This window comes from Mchenga conophoros, linkage group LG20, assembly GCF_057382185.1.
Source record: "Mchenga conophoros isolate Kocher_MC1m ecotype Shallow Benthic linkage group LG20, M_conophoros_male_GT1.1, whole genome shotgun sequence".
Classification (NCBI taxonomy): Eukaryota; Metazoa; Chordata; class Actinopteri; order Cichliformes; family Cichlidae; genus Mchenga; species Mchenga conophoros.
The window spans coordinates 27,458,355-27,475,027 of NC_140545.1; the positions used below are offsets into that span (position 1 = coordinate 27,458,355).

Here is a 16,673-nt window from a genome sequence, read left to right on the forward strand (position 1 = left end):
TCCACAAAGCACACATGGGAACGTGTGAATAGCAAAAGCATCCCTTTGCCTCATTTGGAGCGCGATGGCGCACAGGCCCAGTCGGGTCTATGATCTGCTGTCATGCGAGTGCGCATGTGGACAAATATGTGTTCTTGTTTTGTGCCTGCATCAGCTGTAGGAGGAGATTAACATGAGCTCAATGCCTACTCATTTCCATCTCCATCTGCCTGTCTCCCACAGTGATGCTTCCCATCCCTCCCCCATCCCAGCCACACATACTGAGCTTAGACTTCCACACAGCAACCCGATTCCACCCCCGCAATTCCTTTTAAGTCTTATAAATGATACAGAAGCCCAAAGAATCATACGTTCACGCATTTTCAGCCTTGCAGCTCTCTAACACAACATCCACAATGTCCTCCTTTAAGATCATGTCACGAGCCAGTGGTCCAGCTCAGTCCATGGGATGAGTGCTAGCTCATCTCCGGAATTATCTCAAAGTTTGGGAAGGACAGGTAGAGGCAGATGCCGGGAGATTGTCAATCTAATAATAAACAGTGCTAATCGTACGTCTGATCGAACGGGCACAGTTCCTCCGAGCAGGAGCTGCCAAGTCAACTAAGCAGCAAAGTCTCTGTCAAGTGGATGGGACAGCACTGAGAGACTTTGTTTAAGAAGCAGAGCAGCAAAGCTTCATGTTTCTACTCTGGCTGAAAATATGTAGAATAGCATCGTCGTCCTTTTTCTTTACACTGCTCCAAAAAATCCCACTGAAAGAGACGTCATGTGACTCACATTCATTTCTATTTGAAATTCTTAAATCTAGTCCACATTGTATGCACTACCAAACTTTACAGATAGGTTTATAATGCTAAAAATAAAGCTGATTGACCTTAGCCATCTTTTGTTTGTCCTCTCCATCATGGTGCACTCTGTTAGTTGGGGAGCTTGATTGTCTGTCACCAAAGGGGACGTTAAATGTTCTGAAATGCAGTAACAGTATATCAGCTTTCCAAATAAGCATTTGTCCAAAGCAGTCAGACCAAAGAGAGAGAAAGGGCGTCAGGTATACTTTCTATTCTTAAGAGAAAGGCTCGGTTCTTGGAAATCTCTTTCTTTCTTTTTCACTCTTCAAGGGATTTTTTTTTTTGGGGGGGGGGTGCAGAGGTGGGGAGGGTGGGTGCACTGGTTTGGCCTCAGCCATGTGGAAGGGCAGCTCCCAGGAGGTTGGCGGGGTATTGTTGTGGCGGTATGGGGTGGTGTTTGTGTTATATGTGTGGTTTCGGGGCAGTTGTCCACTGGCTAGCTATTGTCACATCCTTTGTGACCAGTATCAGCTGTGGATCTGTTGCTTTGAGTCCCATCCCCCTTCATTGCGGGGATCACTGATCCCAAAGTGCCTGACTCCCCCCTTCAACCCTCTGTCCCCCTGTTTTTCATCTTTAGTGGTAGAAAGCAGACAGTGTGGACACTGTCTGCTTTCTACCACTGCATGTGGATGTTAAGAGACATTTAGCTTCCTTTGAACCAGACTGAAACTGGTTTTTGGTTCCAGCACTGCTGGTTAGGGAGCAGTGGGCTCTGGTGTCAGGAGGCTAACGCAGGTTTACTACCGAGTGACAAAATGTAATTATCCTATCATATCAGTCTGCTTCTGATATCAAGCATCCAAATGATTAACATTTGGATGCTTGATATTTGTTATCATGGGTGCTTAAACCTGTGTGTGTGGATATATGTGTGTAGGTAAGTATGTGTGTGTTTGTTATTGATTTTAATTACATCTCACCTTCTGCCTGCAGATGGAAATGAGCTAAAACATCATTTATCTTTTCTATCATTAAATGCTTCCTGTCCTGTCTTTGTTCAGACACATATTCCTCACCACACAGCCCGTCTACTTCTGACATTTGATGGTATTTTTAGTCATTTGACTAATTTAACAGATAGTTGGATAAACAATAACAGCAATCTGATGAAAGTATGTGCTTGTGAGAGATGAGGGGGACACGTTGGGTGAAGGGCCCGAGGCACAACCAGAGACAAGTCGCTGCAGGAAGGACCGCGTCTGTAGGACAGGAGGCGCACAGGCGAGGCGTGGGGGGAGAGCTGCTGTATGCATCAATCAAACCCACTTTATGGAATGACAAACAAACGTGAGTCACCCTTTGTGTAAGACGCAAGTGTTGCACTTTGTTTGTCTCACACTGAAACAAAGTCTGCTAATAAAAGACAGAAAGCGCCGTCTTTGTTTCTGGATGCACCTTTTTGATCCCTTAAACTTCACCTTTGTGAAATCAAATGGCAGCTTTGCGAGAGAAAGCAAAGTTGCGAAAGTGCGCAGCAGACTCGAGTGCACGCGCATGTCTTTTCTCAGAAATGGTGTGTTTCCTGGCTGCACGCAGCACAAACACATCTGATCTTTACTGTTGTTTAGTCTGCTCTGAGTCATTGTGATGTCTAGCTGCTGTTAGTTATGTTAGAGCTGAGCGAGTTAATGTTAAACAGGATTAATTGGCACGGCGGTGAACTTTGACTGACCGTTCAAGTGTTCTCACGCTTTTATAAGAAGTGCTGCTTCATCAAATGCAGCCATCAGTGGGTTTGAGGTGAAACCAGCAAAGAAGCTTTGGGCTGGTTCGATTTGCTGAGCAGAGACGGGAGCGCACGGCCGGGCAGAACAGGACGACACCGCTTCGGTAACACAGTTTATAAAGTGCAGCCACACCTCGCCTCAGTTTGTCAGGAAGTTGAGGTGGAAGATGGATGTGTGCGAGCAAATTAGGGCCTCTTGGTAGAGGCAGTCAGGGGTTCGGAGGCTAAGGTTACTCCTCAGGAACCGAGTGTTGGAAACAAAGGCTTTTAATGTGCTTATCAGGCCGGCTGGGCTGTTCCTGCTTTCCAAGTCACCAATCTCCTGAATGAAATCAGCCAGCCTCACTCTGGCAAATGAAGGAATGCTAAATAAAACAATACGCTGAAAGACGATCCCTCCTCCTGGCACCGATGCCTGCTTCTCAGGTTCAGGAAGCCGTCTCCAGCCAGGCCCAGACTTGCTCCTCTGCTTCAGCCTATCTCATTGATTTTGTACGTTGCACACTTCCTTTTACGCACTTCTTGCTTGTGTCTTATTGTAAACGTGCATACGGCTGTTTAGGCATCCTCTTTCTGCATGCACACACGTGTGAACGCGCTCATTCCCATCCTGCACAGCAGACAATAGACCTCTCGAAGCCCTCTGCTTATAATTAATGTAATTGTAGATCTCTGAGACGAGGTAATGCATTGCATGTGTAACACCTCCGGGCACAGAGGCGTTACTCTCAGCATCTTCTTTCATAGAAACGCTGCCACGGCTGTCTGGAGCAGCAGCACATCTGTTTATTTAAACCCCGCTGCAGCTTTTATGCTGCCGCTCAGGTGTGTGTCACGTTTGGACAAGTGTGACCTCTGCTTTAATTATCCCCTCTCACATGTGCAGAGGTCAGAGCTTCTGCAGCTGAACCTTGCCACGCCGCCTCCACTCCCTCTCTCCCTGCATGAAAGCTGCTTATCTGTATGTTTTTTTAGAGGATTAAAGTAAGTGTGTGTGTGTGTGTCTGTGTGTGCGTGTGTGTGTGTGTGTGTGTCTGTGTGTGTGTGTGTGTGTGTGTGTGTGTGTGTGTGTGTGCACTTGTAGTTTGCGTAGCTGTCACACTTTTTCCCCACCATCCCACCAGTGTAGTGTCAGTACATGCTTTCTAGGACTGTGCTTGTCTACAGCCTGTCCTGTGGGGTTAACACTGTCACACAACAACGTGATGGGCAAAAACAACCGGCGAGACAAAATCACGAAATTCCCACAAATCACTCATGCTGCCTGGGATATGGGAAATCTGTGACAGTGTATCTTCTTCTCCCTGGCAGCATGTCTGAGTGTCGATGTGGTTGTTTTTTTTTTAGAAGTGGTTACAATTTTCTAGTTGTAAAATGTGAGGATGGTAGATCTGATCAAAGGTGGTTTTCAAGGAAGACTTTATTTTTCAAGGAAGGTTTATTCTGGAGCTGGATGCTATCTGATGGTAGAGGAAACCCGGTGTGACACAGGCCAGCGTATGACTCTCTGCAGAGCACAGGTCTGTGTGAGCCAGTGTTTAGTCTCAGCACAAGGACAGAGTCATGAGTGCTCTGTGTTTTTGAGTATAGTTCTTTCTGTTAACCTGATTTGAGCCCCGTCTTGTGCTCCACCAGAGCTCCGCTGCTCGTGGCCAAACTGTCCAGCTGGGGAAGTGCAGTGAAACATCAGATTCCACTTCCTGCAGCGATCGATACGTTTCAGGTTCAGCAGGTGCAAACGCTGCTGAGACATAACGCAGCACAGTCGTGTTCTTGTCCCTCAGCTCCAGAAGCCCAGAAGAAGACCTGGTTGCAAAGCCCTGATGGGCAGCTCATTCAACCTTTGAAATGCCAAGAAGCACAGTTATAGGGCTGCCACAAACGATTATTTTGATAGTCGACTAGTCACCGATTATTTTTGCGATTAGTCGGCTAATCAGATCATGCATCCATTGGATGTAAAACGTACAGCTTATTGCACCAGCAGCATCTGCTCTTACATAACTATCATTAGCTTACAGCTTTAAGTGTTTAAGGTATATGCTAACTAAAGACAAGATGATAGTTTATTAAATTTTAATGAAATTTGCAGATTGTTTCCGTGAAGTTTAATAAACTCCTTGCTATCTAAAATATAACAGGACACTGGAGTATATTCTCGAGCATCTCACACTTCTGATAATCAGCTGTCTGCTTGATGTTTATTCAGCTGTGTAAAAACTATAACTTTAATCTCAGACAAACCGATTTACTCAGGAACAAATAAAACACTGGAAAAAGCCAAACAATAACATTTTTAAGTTATCTAAGTGACTTATATATGTTTAACCTGAGTAGCGAAAGATGGCGGTGGGTTTGAAAACTATTTGCTGGGAGTCCGGTGTTCTCACGGCTCTAGTGAGCCTTGCCCCCGACTAGCTGTCGAGCTAGTGGGTAACAGACGTCTCCGAAAACGTCGGAGCGCTTTTGAAAATATGTGTTCTTGATAAACTGAGCAGATATTTGAGGTTTACACAGCTACATTCTCGCCTGAAAATATGTTAAACGTTTATTTTGTGACCCAGAAAGAATAATAAGAGTAATATTAAAACTAACTAGCTGCCGCCATTGTTGGAAACTGAGCTGGGCTGCGCTATGAATTCTGGGACACAGCTTCTTCTTCTTCTTCTTCTTCGGGGTTTAACGGCAGCTGGCATCCTTGTACATGCAGTGCTGCCATCTTCTGTTTCAGTCCATTATTACACTCTTAAATCCTACTACTTATTCCTGCGTCTTTTGGGATCTTACAAAGCTTCAAACGACGCGTCGACTATTAAATTAGTCGTCGACGATTTTGATAGTCGACGTAATCGTGACTAGTCGACTAATCGTGGCAGCCCTACACAGTTCTCCGACGTTTTTGTACAGCTGACTCAAAGGTTTATTCTGCTAAATTCCTTCTCACATCATCCAGTAAAATCCTCGTCCTGTCCTTCTCTTCTTCATGTTGTGAATCAGAGAGGCCCGTGGAAGGGCTAGACTCTCCACCCATCCACCACCCTCCCCAACAGGACTAATGAAATGATAGCTCCCTGATGTAGATGGGAGTAGAAGTGAAGGGATGACCTCATGGCCACCTAATTGAGATGGAGTGACAAGCCGGCGGCTAATGTGTCCATTAGAGCAGAGACCAACCTGGTGAAAGAGACAGAGGGCAGGAAATGGGACATTTTTAACATTTTTGTTGTCTGAATTCAGTCTCATTATCATTGGCTTTAGCTTTTTAAGCTGATAAAAATGTTGCTGCCAGCAGGGAGGAGCATCGTTGGACTCACTGGACTGTAAAGACCATCCACTATAACCCCGTCGACTCCATACGTTGATGTAACGCACAAACAGCTGTAAGGGACCCCTCTGTGGCTCCTGGCCCGTGTGCGCTCATCGCCGGGGTCAGAGAGGTTGCTGATACCAGAGTTTGCTGCACCTCGTCAGTGTGATGTTTGTAGACAACAGGCCAAAGCTCAGTGATGGGCCCCTTTGTTCAAAATGAATGCACATGTGTGCAACCGAACCTGTGCGATGTCCCTCCCACTTCCCTTTTTCTCAGTACAGAGTGAGGGTTGAGCGGTGTGTCGGCTGTTGGCCACAACAACTCAGCAGACTGTTAGGGCAAGCGTCTACCGCAGAGCCGTGGCAGGCAGCGAGCCTTAGAGTTCTGGTTTCGACACCACACTGGCTTCCTGTGGCGCCTCCGCCCTGCTGTCGGAAGCACCGTCAGCACTCCTCATTTAACTGTCTCCTATGATCACTCTGTTGCTCCACAGTTTTGGTCCTGTCCCATCGTGTTCACAACCAAAATTGCAGCAGGTTATCTACTATCACTGTTTGCTTTGTAGTAACCCTCCCTGTGTGAACTGAGGAGTGAGTACAGCTTCATGCTGTCACATTCTTATCAACGTGTGTGATAAAAGAAAGCACGGAGCCCGGTTAAAACAGTCAAACTGAGTGTATGGGTTAGGATCAAATGGAGTGGAAGTCGAATCCTTCCTCACTCACATCCAGCCCTTCTCAGTCTCCACTGGAAATCATGTGATTTGGCTCCAGAGCTCAGCAGTGGAACAAAATGTCCGGCTCCAGAGTGGAAAGCACCAGTACGTGCTGGCGTGAATCTGAGGCTGCCCGGCTCCCCACACCAAACCAAAAGAGCCTCTTTGTGTTGTGGCCTCACAAAGATGTAGACTGAGCAGAGCAAAAAAAAAAAGTAGTCCTCTTCAAGATAAAAATAAACAGCAGTGTCACAGCCAGGGGTGGATGCAGCCTCCTACACGCTGTCCAAGTAAACGGGGCTGTCACGACTAAGAGCCACTGGAGAAACTGGAGGAAAACTGGGGAAGGAAGTTTTCCATGACAGTTGAAAGTGGCCACGTGGTGGGCTTCCCCTCACTCCTCCCCGTGTGTACAGAGCTGAACTCTTTGCATTCTGGTCAATGGTTTTCATCCGATCCTTGTTACATATCTGCACAAACTGCTAGCTTCATATATCAAACGCGTCCAGCAGGGTTTTAGTTAATCTGCTCGTTTAGTCAATCTCATCTTGGAGCCCCAGGTGATCTGATGATGAGCTCATTTGGGTTTTATGTGTAAAATCATCTCTGTGTGCTCCCTTCACCAACACTGTGGAAACACTGATTTCACAATCAATCAGCAGCCACAAATATCCTCCTCCTGTTTTCTCTCATGTAAGGATCGTGATGAATCAGTGGAGCCACACACACACGCGCCCAAAAACGTCTCTGTTGCAAATGTAGGCCATAGGTGGAGGTGCAACATGAAACTATGGCTTTAAACTCATTATGAGTTTCACCACGATGACAGTATGAGTTGTCACCTTGACTGGTGCACTGTTGCTATGACCTTTGACCTTGGATCCCTGACATCAGCGTCGCAGACCTGGTGCGACCCTCTGTTGTTTCCATCGTGCTAAACTCGCTGAGTTTGCAGAACACAACGAGACCTTGTAGAGCCGGAGTCTGTCCGAGCGATTTAATGTGCAGTGGGAAACGACTGACGTGACGCCATCAGAGCGGTCAGCTGAGAATCATCATTCTGTCCCAAAACGGTGTCATGTGGTCGTTTGGTGCGATTGCCCGTCTTCACTCAGCGTATTTTGCTGAAACAACAGTCTGAACCATGAAGAAAGTTCAGCTACCACTGAAACAAGATGGCCTGTGATGTTTACAAGCTTGAGCATGTCGGTGTTTCTGGGAAAAAAATAGACGTAAGAATTAATTCAGGTGATTCATTGTTTAGTCAAGTTGTCAGCCCTTGTACTGAGACAGCCACTGAGTATCCTCCTGTCTGCGTACATGTTACATGTCTCTGTAAAGCACTTTGAATCACCTTGTTGTTGAATTGTGCTATACAAATAAACTTGCCTTGCCTTGCCTTGCCTTACATTAAAGTCATTGTTTGTCCTGTTTGATGGTAGTATGTTCCTCATCCTGCTGATGGATCTAGTCTGAGTTGAACCGGCATATGGTGAAATGTTTCCGTCACATGACCTCCTCAGGTAACTGCGCTGCAGAACAATGACAAACAGGGATAGTGTTTTCAAAAGAAATCCTAAACTCATGACCATCAGCGCCTCTGGCAGTCACAAACTGGAATCCAGATGCAATCTGCAGACTGCTCCATTAACCCTGCTTGGACCGGCCTGTGTTTGCTCTTTGTCCCTCTGTACAGTAGATCTAATAACCTTTGTCTCGAGGCCTGAGCAGCTGTGTGGTGTGACACTAAACACAGGCAGGGCTACAGCGTGTCCTGTGCTGGGGGGGGGGGGCTTCCTTTTCCTTAATGCTTACTGCAGCATGAGGTGACGAGAAGCACCAGACTGCTTCCACACAGCATTTTGGCCTACATTACACTGACTGCTGCGGCGGCTGAACGTTGATGTGGTTGCTAAGCGAATGCAGCCTTCTAGGGCAGAATCAGGAACTGGCTGGCTTTAGTGCCGCTGCGACACTGTGCATGCACGAGCAGTGCTGGAGCAGTGCATCTCCAGAGGAACCTCGTTAAGCTCTGGATAATTCCATTTTAGTTTGGATTAGGATCGGTCACACAGCCCCAGGGTGATGCCGTGTTATTTTAAGCACATTTTTGATAATGATATTTATGATATAGAAAAACATACCAAACTAATGTATCAGTTCAGCTTCAGGCTGGCAGCATTTATTAGTACAGAGAGCCTGAGGGCCGTCCTCCTCTGTCAGTGAGCCAACGGAATGATATGGCACAGCTCTTAATTTATGTTGTGCCGTTTCACAATAACAGTAATTTCATGTAGTGCTTTATATTATAAGGTAAATACTACAATGAGAAAGAAGCTCTGTGCGCTGTCTCTGTGCAGAGGAGACTTCCAGGTGATTGGTGGGAGGAGCACAGAGACATAATCCCAGCTGGATCTCCTGTTTATGTTCATTTAAAAGTACTTATTTGTTTCTCAGAGCTGTAATTATATTTCTTAGACCGGATGAAGTCATTGAAACAGGTCATTTCAGCCAAAGTTGGTGCACTTATTAGTTTAGGAAGACCACACCATAGTTTATTTATACAGCACAATAAAGACAACACATGACTGCCCGAAGGGCTGGACAACAGAAATATAAGGATGGGCTGGATGGCAATCAGGGCCACGACAAAGGGTTTGTGATATTCAGCTGAAAAAGCACAAACACTTGGACTAAATAGTTGCTTGTGTTTTGAAACCTAATCACTAAATTATAAAATTCCCACAATCGGATCTAAAACCCGGCGTTATACTGTGACCTCATGCTCCTTGCAGCGGCATTAGACTCAGAGACCATGCTCCAGTGTCACACTTCCAGTGTCTTGTTATCGAGTCGGGTCTCTTGTGGTGGACTAGTCAGCTGTCTGTCCAAACCTCCCAGGGATATGTTGAAGTATGTCATCTGCATACAGGGAAACCTTTATATTAATATTCCTCGCATCTTCATTAGTGCAGCTCTCCAACCTTGAGAATAATTGGATCATCCACGTCATGCATGTCGACTGTAGGGACCACAGACCTGCAGTGAGAGTTGTCAGATGTTATAGAAATATAGCTCTCCTTGTGTATGCACGTGTCTGTTTGTTCATCGTGTCACCTGCTTCTAGTGTCCTTACATTCACACGTACGTCACAGTCTGTGGGACCCAAGCTGGTGGAAGTCCATCAGGATACTGTGTGGATATTAAACTTAATTAAGCTTCAATGAAGCTGTGCTGTTTGCAAAAGTGAGGCGTGCATACCTTGTTTTTTACAAGTGACTGATTAATACATAGAAAAGCAAAAGTAATCATTCATTTTATGGCTGTGGCTCCATGGGGTGAGGGTCTGTTTGTGAGATTAGACCTGTGACAGTGAAACACTTCTTCAAGCTCAAATAAGAGTCTCAGCAAACCTTTGACACTACATACTGTATATAAGTCGGTTTACCTTAAGGCCCTATCCACGGTGACTTCTGTCTCTGTGTAAGGTTGCAAACAACAGATTTCCAAAATGTTGCACTGTACCTTTAAGTGGTTCTTTGCAGCAGCGTATAACTTAGCGGAGCCGTGCAGAAGTGAGCGTTTCTGCAGAGCGTGGATGTGAGGGAGGCCTCTGACCTGATTCTGGCTGAGCATCGCGTGCCTGACCAGAGCTTTCTCTCTGCTCTCTCATTCAGCCGTCCACTCGCTCTCACTCGCTCATCCGTTCTTCTGTTGCAGTCTATGTCTTCTCCACATTATGATGTGCCCGTGCAGTGCACTTGAACACACTCTGTAGTGCGCTCACTCATACGTACGCCCACACGTGTGGTTCCATAGGCTCCCAGCACGCTTACTTCAGAGAAGCGAACAATTTCACAGTGGCTGTACGGCAGACAGAGCAAGAATGGCAGCGTCTGCCTCCCGTGCTGTTCCACTGACGGGAATAACAGAATTTCCATATCTGGGTTAAAGTTAAGAAAACAGGACATCCTGTTTTCTATTTTAGATATCAAACCACAACATTTTTTCTACTCTTTTAAAACAAACTCTAAGAAACATGGCGTCTTTGCCAAAGATGAATGAAAACTGTTTCCATACAAAAGCATCTTGGTGGAGGAGTCGTGAAGGCCCAGTTTGTGTTGCTGAAGGGTGCCAGCGTGGATCACAATACGTAAATACTTTGATTTCCATTTTTCTGAGCTGGTGGAAAGACGACGTGCACACGCTTGTGTGTATGTGTGTTAATGTGTTTGTGTTGTCACAAACACATTAACTGCATGTTAGAACTCATGCAGTGTCACCGAGGAGTCAGGAGCAGCACGATGCTGAGACCCAGGCTGCTTTCAAGCTTGGAGTCCTGCTACCTTCCTGTACTCGTACTGCATTGTGTTGTAGAATGATAGAGCCCATAAATACCCTTTAGAGGATATGCTGCTCACAAAAAGGAAAGGAACATTTTGAAAACACAGATCTGAAAGAGAAAATAATCACTCTAAATGTCTGTGCTGATATGGGTGGAGTAATATGTTAGAAATAAAGGACCAATGTGAATCAGGCTCCATGATGCTGGGAGGAGCACTGGGCCCACTGGAGCGCCGTTTCTGAATGTTTGGTCAGAGTCATTCACACCAGTCATCTGTTGGAGGTCATTTTCTAGGCCTGTGGCTGTGACCTGTTCCTCCTTTCACAGAGGAGTAGGTCCTGGTCTTGCTGACGGGTTAAGGACCTGTCCAGCTCTCCTGTCTCCTGGTCTTGAGACTGCGCCTTCTGGTAATGGTGCGCTCTATCCTGGAGATGCTGGACTACCTGTGCAGAGGTCGAGGCATTGCCTCGTGCTGTCAGTAGTGACACTGACCCTAGCCAAAGTCAAATGTCAGTGTCCACCTGCTTTCTCGGTTCTCCTGAGAGTTGGTGTAGCCTCCAAACTACAGGAGCGTTTGCTGACGCCCCGTTGGAGCCTCATCATGTTTTCTCTTGCCGTTCTTATCAGTTTTAGACGTTTCACCAACACTAATGCACCTCTGTGGGAGGCTCATCACCATCGTTTGCACCTACTCGTACAGCTGACCTACTTCACAAAGCACTTTAACAATATTGTGAAATATTGTCCATGTGGTGATTCATACCTCCTGGTAGTTCTTTTTGGCAGGCTTGTGAGGCTGGCCATGCTGCTCAGGGGGAGAGAGAGAACAGACTGCCACCACTGCTGCGTCTTTAAAAAACTCTCTCCAAGCTGCTTTACAGATTACCAGCACTGCAAACTAGGTAATCACCCCTCAGCATGAGAGGGCTTATATACACCAGCTGCAGTGTACCTACAGTACATGTGCAGTGCCACTCGCTGCTTTAATCGCATTCTTGTTTTTGTTGTTTTGGTGTCGCTGGATTGCGAGCAGGTGCTGTTGGTACTAAACGCTCTAAAGGCGCTGTGTGTTGACCAGATCAAACATGTTAGCATTATAAAGCTGAGCGGGTGTAGCATGACGGGTGGAAGTGTCATGCTTACATGTGAACCTGCCTTGAAGTTCAAATCTGTAATGCTTTGGTTCTGAATCAGCAGAAAGAGCTCACAGAGGGGGAGCGTGGGTAGGTACTGTCCACGCCACACCTCACCTGTGCAAATCTGCGCCTGAACATTATGAAGTCAGTAAAATTGTGTGCAGGAGTTTCACAGCCTAAATTTGCAGGAAGTGTTGAAATTCTGCACCACAGTAAGTGAAAAAAGGCCCTGCAGAAACACATACATGGTAAATAAGGCCTGTAAAGTTGACAGCGAGTCATCTGTGTCCTGCAGCTCACAATGAGGAAAAATCCAAACCAGATCAGATGCGTCCTTCGCCAAGAACACGCACAGACCACCTCCGTTTGTATTATTTTCTCTTATTTTTCCTTCTTAGCAACCATTCTGGCTCCGGCAGGAGAAGTGATTATGGTGGTGGTGGCAAATTCCCAAACAGAGGAAAGCAACATAGGAGGTTTTTCTTGGCTTTGATGTTATGGAAAAATGTAGCCAGTGAGCGTTGGGGAGGCAGCCAATGGCATTGTCCAGCTGGAAGCATGTTCTCCAGTGCACCCCACCTCTCCTGCAGGATTTTGCAATAGAAAAAGGAGAAAGTTTCATATGCAAAGCTGGAGATGTGTGGCTCTGAAACCAGCTAATGTTGCTCCTATGGGTAGAAGTGTCAGACCTGGGTCTACATGCAGAAGGACAGATGTAACACTCATCTGTAATCCCAACACTGCACCAGGTCCTAATGTTGAAGTTTGGAATAATAAGACTGTCATGAAGAAGCAGCAGCATTATAAGGTACAAAGAGGGAAAAAGTCCTGGAAAAAATGAATTTTAATCGAGTTCTGGCAAATAAATTGCGTGTTCTAGTGACAACACCCCTTCCTCCAGTGTTCCTTTCTCAGCTCATATGCTTTCCATCAGGCAGAGCAAACTGCATGACGTCAGTGTGCGTGTGTGTGTGTGCGCGCGCGCGTGTGTGTGTGTGTGTGTGTGTGTGTGTGTGTGTGTGTGGATGCATGGGGAATGGCAGGGAAACCAGTCCTGCTTTCCAGATGTGAGAGCAGAAAAGGGAAATGAGGAGAACAGGCCGGACAAAAGAGAGCGCAGCAACACAAACAGACTGTCGTCAGCGTGAAGAGTCTTCTGGTTCCAGGTTGAGTCGGTCCTGTGGTCAGGTAGGGGGTGTGTCCCCTTCCACCTTATTTAGCCTCCTCATATCTTAGCCTCAAACCACAGTTTCCTCATTTGCTCACTCTGCAAAGGAATCCATTTTGTTAGCACTGCTGTGTGAACTTTTTCTTCGCTGACTTGTCTCCAGAACAAACTGCTCCTCGAAGGCACAGCAGCTTCTCTCAGTGGGCTGCAGTGACCCCTCTCCAACCTCTGCAGGACTAACTTCTGCTTGTTAAAGGTCATTTGGATGTCCTTACTTCTCAATATACTCTAAAACCCAGATACAACCTTCCTGCACCTTTCCCCAGTTTTGCAGTTTTGAGTGATTCAGAGATTGATGCTAGTGTAAAGGATCTTTGCTGTTTCTCTGTGAGGTCGTCAAACATCTGTGGCCTGTATGCAACACGTGTCTCTATCAGGCCACATCATTAGGGCTCCTAACAGGGTGTGGCCTAGGCAGGGTGGTGCTCTCCGCTCCCTAACACAGCAAACAGCCTGTTAATCTTTGTGATAAGCACAAAGTGACAGAAAAGAAGGACAGCTGTAAGTTTGCATGTTGGAAGAAGTCCCGAGGTTCTTCCTGGTGACCTTTGCCCTGTGGAAAAGAGCAGAAATCAAACAGCAGCCTGTGTGAGTGGGCCTCTTCAGGTGACTCGACTGCAGTGACTACTCTCTGTGGTTGGGGCCTTGCTGTCTTAGATGTAGGTTTATAAGGCTCAAGGTCAACTGGTCACTATTTTACAGGGTGTGGGCTCGTTCACAGACTGCCCCCTCACTGACAGCAACAAAGCCAGCCCAGCTCTTGTACTGGTTAAGAGTTCTCGTGTGTGCTCAGACGAGCAGCTGACCTCAGCGCCTGCTGTAGTAACCTGCTGAAGGAGCTGCGAGTTACAGGGAGGATGTTGCTGTAATGTTCAGCACATCCAGTTTCCTGTTTTACTGTCTGAGAAAGTGAAGCGACTCAGAGACCTAAAATAGCCGACGTGCACAGACACGCTTTTCGACACTCCTGTACTGTCTGCTTCCACTTTTCTGACATTTTCCCACCATTCAACATCAGCGTTAGTGTCATCACTTTTGAGGCCTCTGATAGGTGCGAGGAAAGGAAATGTGAGCGTTTTTAGCACCACAAAGAAGAAACAGTCGGTCTAAGTGCAAAGGTAATTTTCCAGCCCCCCCCCCCCCCATCCTGTAAACCACACAGCATGTAGAGTACAGCGTTCCTGCATCTGGACTTAAAGCACCTCACACAGAACAAATCTCAGCTGATAAAGTTCCTGAAGTGGAGCTGAGTGTGCTCAGTGAGGGAAGCACTTTTGTCCCGATTACAGATCATTCATTTAGTTGCAGAGAAGGTGGAGACCACATGCTAGCTTTCTCTAACAACACAGGAGAGCCTGTGGGGAGAGGAAAGACCCCCCCCCCCCCAACCCACACCCCCTTCTGTCTATTGTCTTAGTGAGTCCTCTGTCCTTTCAGATGAAAATGTGCCACTTTGCAGCCGGGGCTTCAAATGGGTTAAGCAGAGAGACATTAGCCAGACAACCACAGGGAAGTGAGGGGGGGGGGGGGGCAAATCTTCTTAAGTGATTAATCACCATGTGAAAGTGAAACCCACTGAGGGATTGCTCCACCTCAACTTAAACTACACCTCCTTTTGCTGCTGTTTTTATTCCCACAGAAGGCAGTTGTTGGTTCAGGTCTGGGACACAGACCACAGCGTACTTTTATTTTCTCATGCTTTTGTCTCCACATGTATGAAAAGCAGTGTGTAACAAAATAAGATGCTGACCCACACCTGAGGAACGTGCACATGGCAGCGTTGTGTGGGGTTGTAGGAGCAGCTAATTAGGCCCTCAGTGTGAAAAACAAATACATTTAGACCAGTTTTACCCTTATTACCTCATTAGGGGGTGCAGTGAAGGAGGTGCTCATATGCGTGGAGAGCGATGTCGGCGGGCCTGTGAAATGCAGAGTTTAGGAAAAAAGAAGGAAGTGGGGCAGATTGTGCCAGGCAGCTACAGCCTAGCTACAGATAGTCACGGCCGTGTGTTAGTAGCTAATCCGTGTGGGTGCCTGTGCTCTGTATGCCCCATTAATCATTCAAGCACCCACATGCAGGTATGTGTGGCTGTGTGTAAGAACCGGGGCTGTGGTTAAAGGGGTGTTTATAAAAGCGCTGATAACCAGGCGAGACGCCTCATCCCCTCACAGCTCTGCACAGTCAGTGTGTGGCGACGTTAGCTGGCTGTGCACTGCAGACGCTGGCAGCATGCTTACACGTCCTTAGTGAGCGTTGCACTGAGCCCCTGATAGCTGTGGCGGCTCCTCTGCGTGTGTTTGGTCTAACACTTGCTGGGAAGCTGTCGTTGCACTTACAGTAACATAAAGTGTTGTCATCAGCTCCATTAATATTATCTCACTTCATCTGTTTGTGTCAGCGCCACACCAACGTGTGTGTGTGGCACAGAATGTGCGCTCAGATCGGCGCTCATGTACTAACACTGTGTACATGGAAGTCTGCAGGAACCGTGCACCTGCTCCTCCAGCGTTCCTTCTTCTTGTGGTCTTTGTCTTTTTTCTTCTTATCTTTGTGGTGCCATAAAGAGAGCGGGGAGGAAAAGCTGCCTCTTTCTGGATTCCTCCTCAGACACTGTTATCGAATGATCTTCAGCCACGGCGTCCTTCTGTCCGTCTCACTGCACTCGGTCCAGGTCACCTCCAGGTGTTTCCTTAATGAGAGAAATGTGTGTGTACGCCGATGACCTCGTGGTTTACCCTCAGTCTGATTGACTAACATATGTGAGCGTGAGCATGTGCCGTGCACGTGCTCGTGTTGGTGAACGACAGCAGCACACTGAGCTGATGTGAGTGCACACATTAGCTTTCATATGTGCATGTGACCGTGAGCAGAAGAGGACGGATGTGTTTCTGGTGATATGATCTCACTGTATATTCTGAGCATATATGCATTCAGTATGTATTACAGATAACATGGAAAAGATTACGTGTGCTGGTTCATTTCAGTGGAGCTGGTTTACTTTCATGTGTTTAGAGCCCACCAGGGTCCCAGACCTGAGTTTGTGCACTTCCTGTGGGGAAGCACAGATGATGAGTGAAATGAATCATGTACATGCTGCTAATGAGGATCATTTCACTTGGAGTGAAATTAAGCTCATTTTGCTGGATCCCCCTAAATGACCACTTTGTGAATCAATGCTTTATTATGCAATTAGTTTGCACTGACTTCCCCTTTTTTGTCTCCTCTTCTCTTCCATGGCTGCCTGCTGTGTTCCTGCTGCTGTCCAACTACAGGTGAGTGTCACTGTCTGCTGGTCCCCTGCACATCCATCGTCACACTCAGCACATTAGTGCTTCCTTGCATCTTTGCAGTACTTCCAAAA

At 46.8% G+C, this 16,673-nt stretch overlaps 1 protein-coding gene and 1 long non-coding RNA gene across 2 annotated transcripts in view; one reads left to right on the forward strand and one right to left on the reverse strand.

Moving 5' to 3' along the window:
• Positions 1-16,673, forward strand: part of skia (SKI proto-oncogene a) — a 65,369-nt gene that overhangs the window by 6,452 nt on the left and 42,244 nt on the right. The window lies entirely within an intron of this gene.
• LOC146550989 (uncharacterized) lies at positions 9,163-10,462 on the reverse strand. Its single transcript, XR_014890103.1, has 3 exons — positions 10,128-10,462; positions 9,739-9,794; positions 9,163-9,641 (listed from the first exon to the last, which is right to left on the reverse strand). It is a non-coding gene; the product is annotated as an uncharacterized LOC146550989 (long non-coding RNA).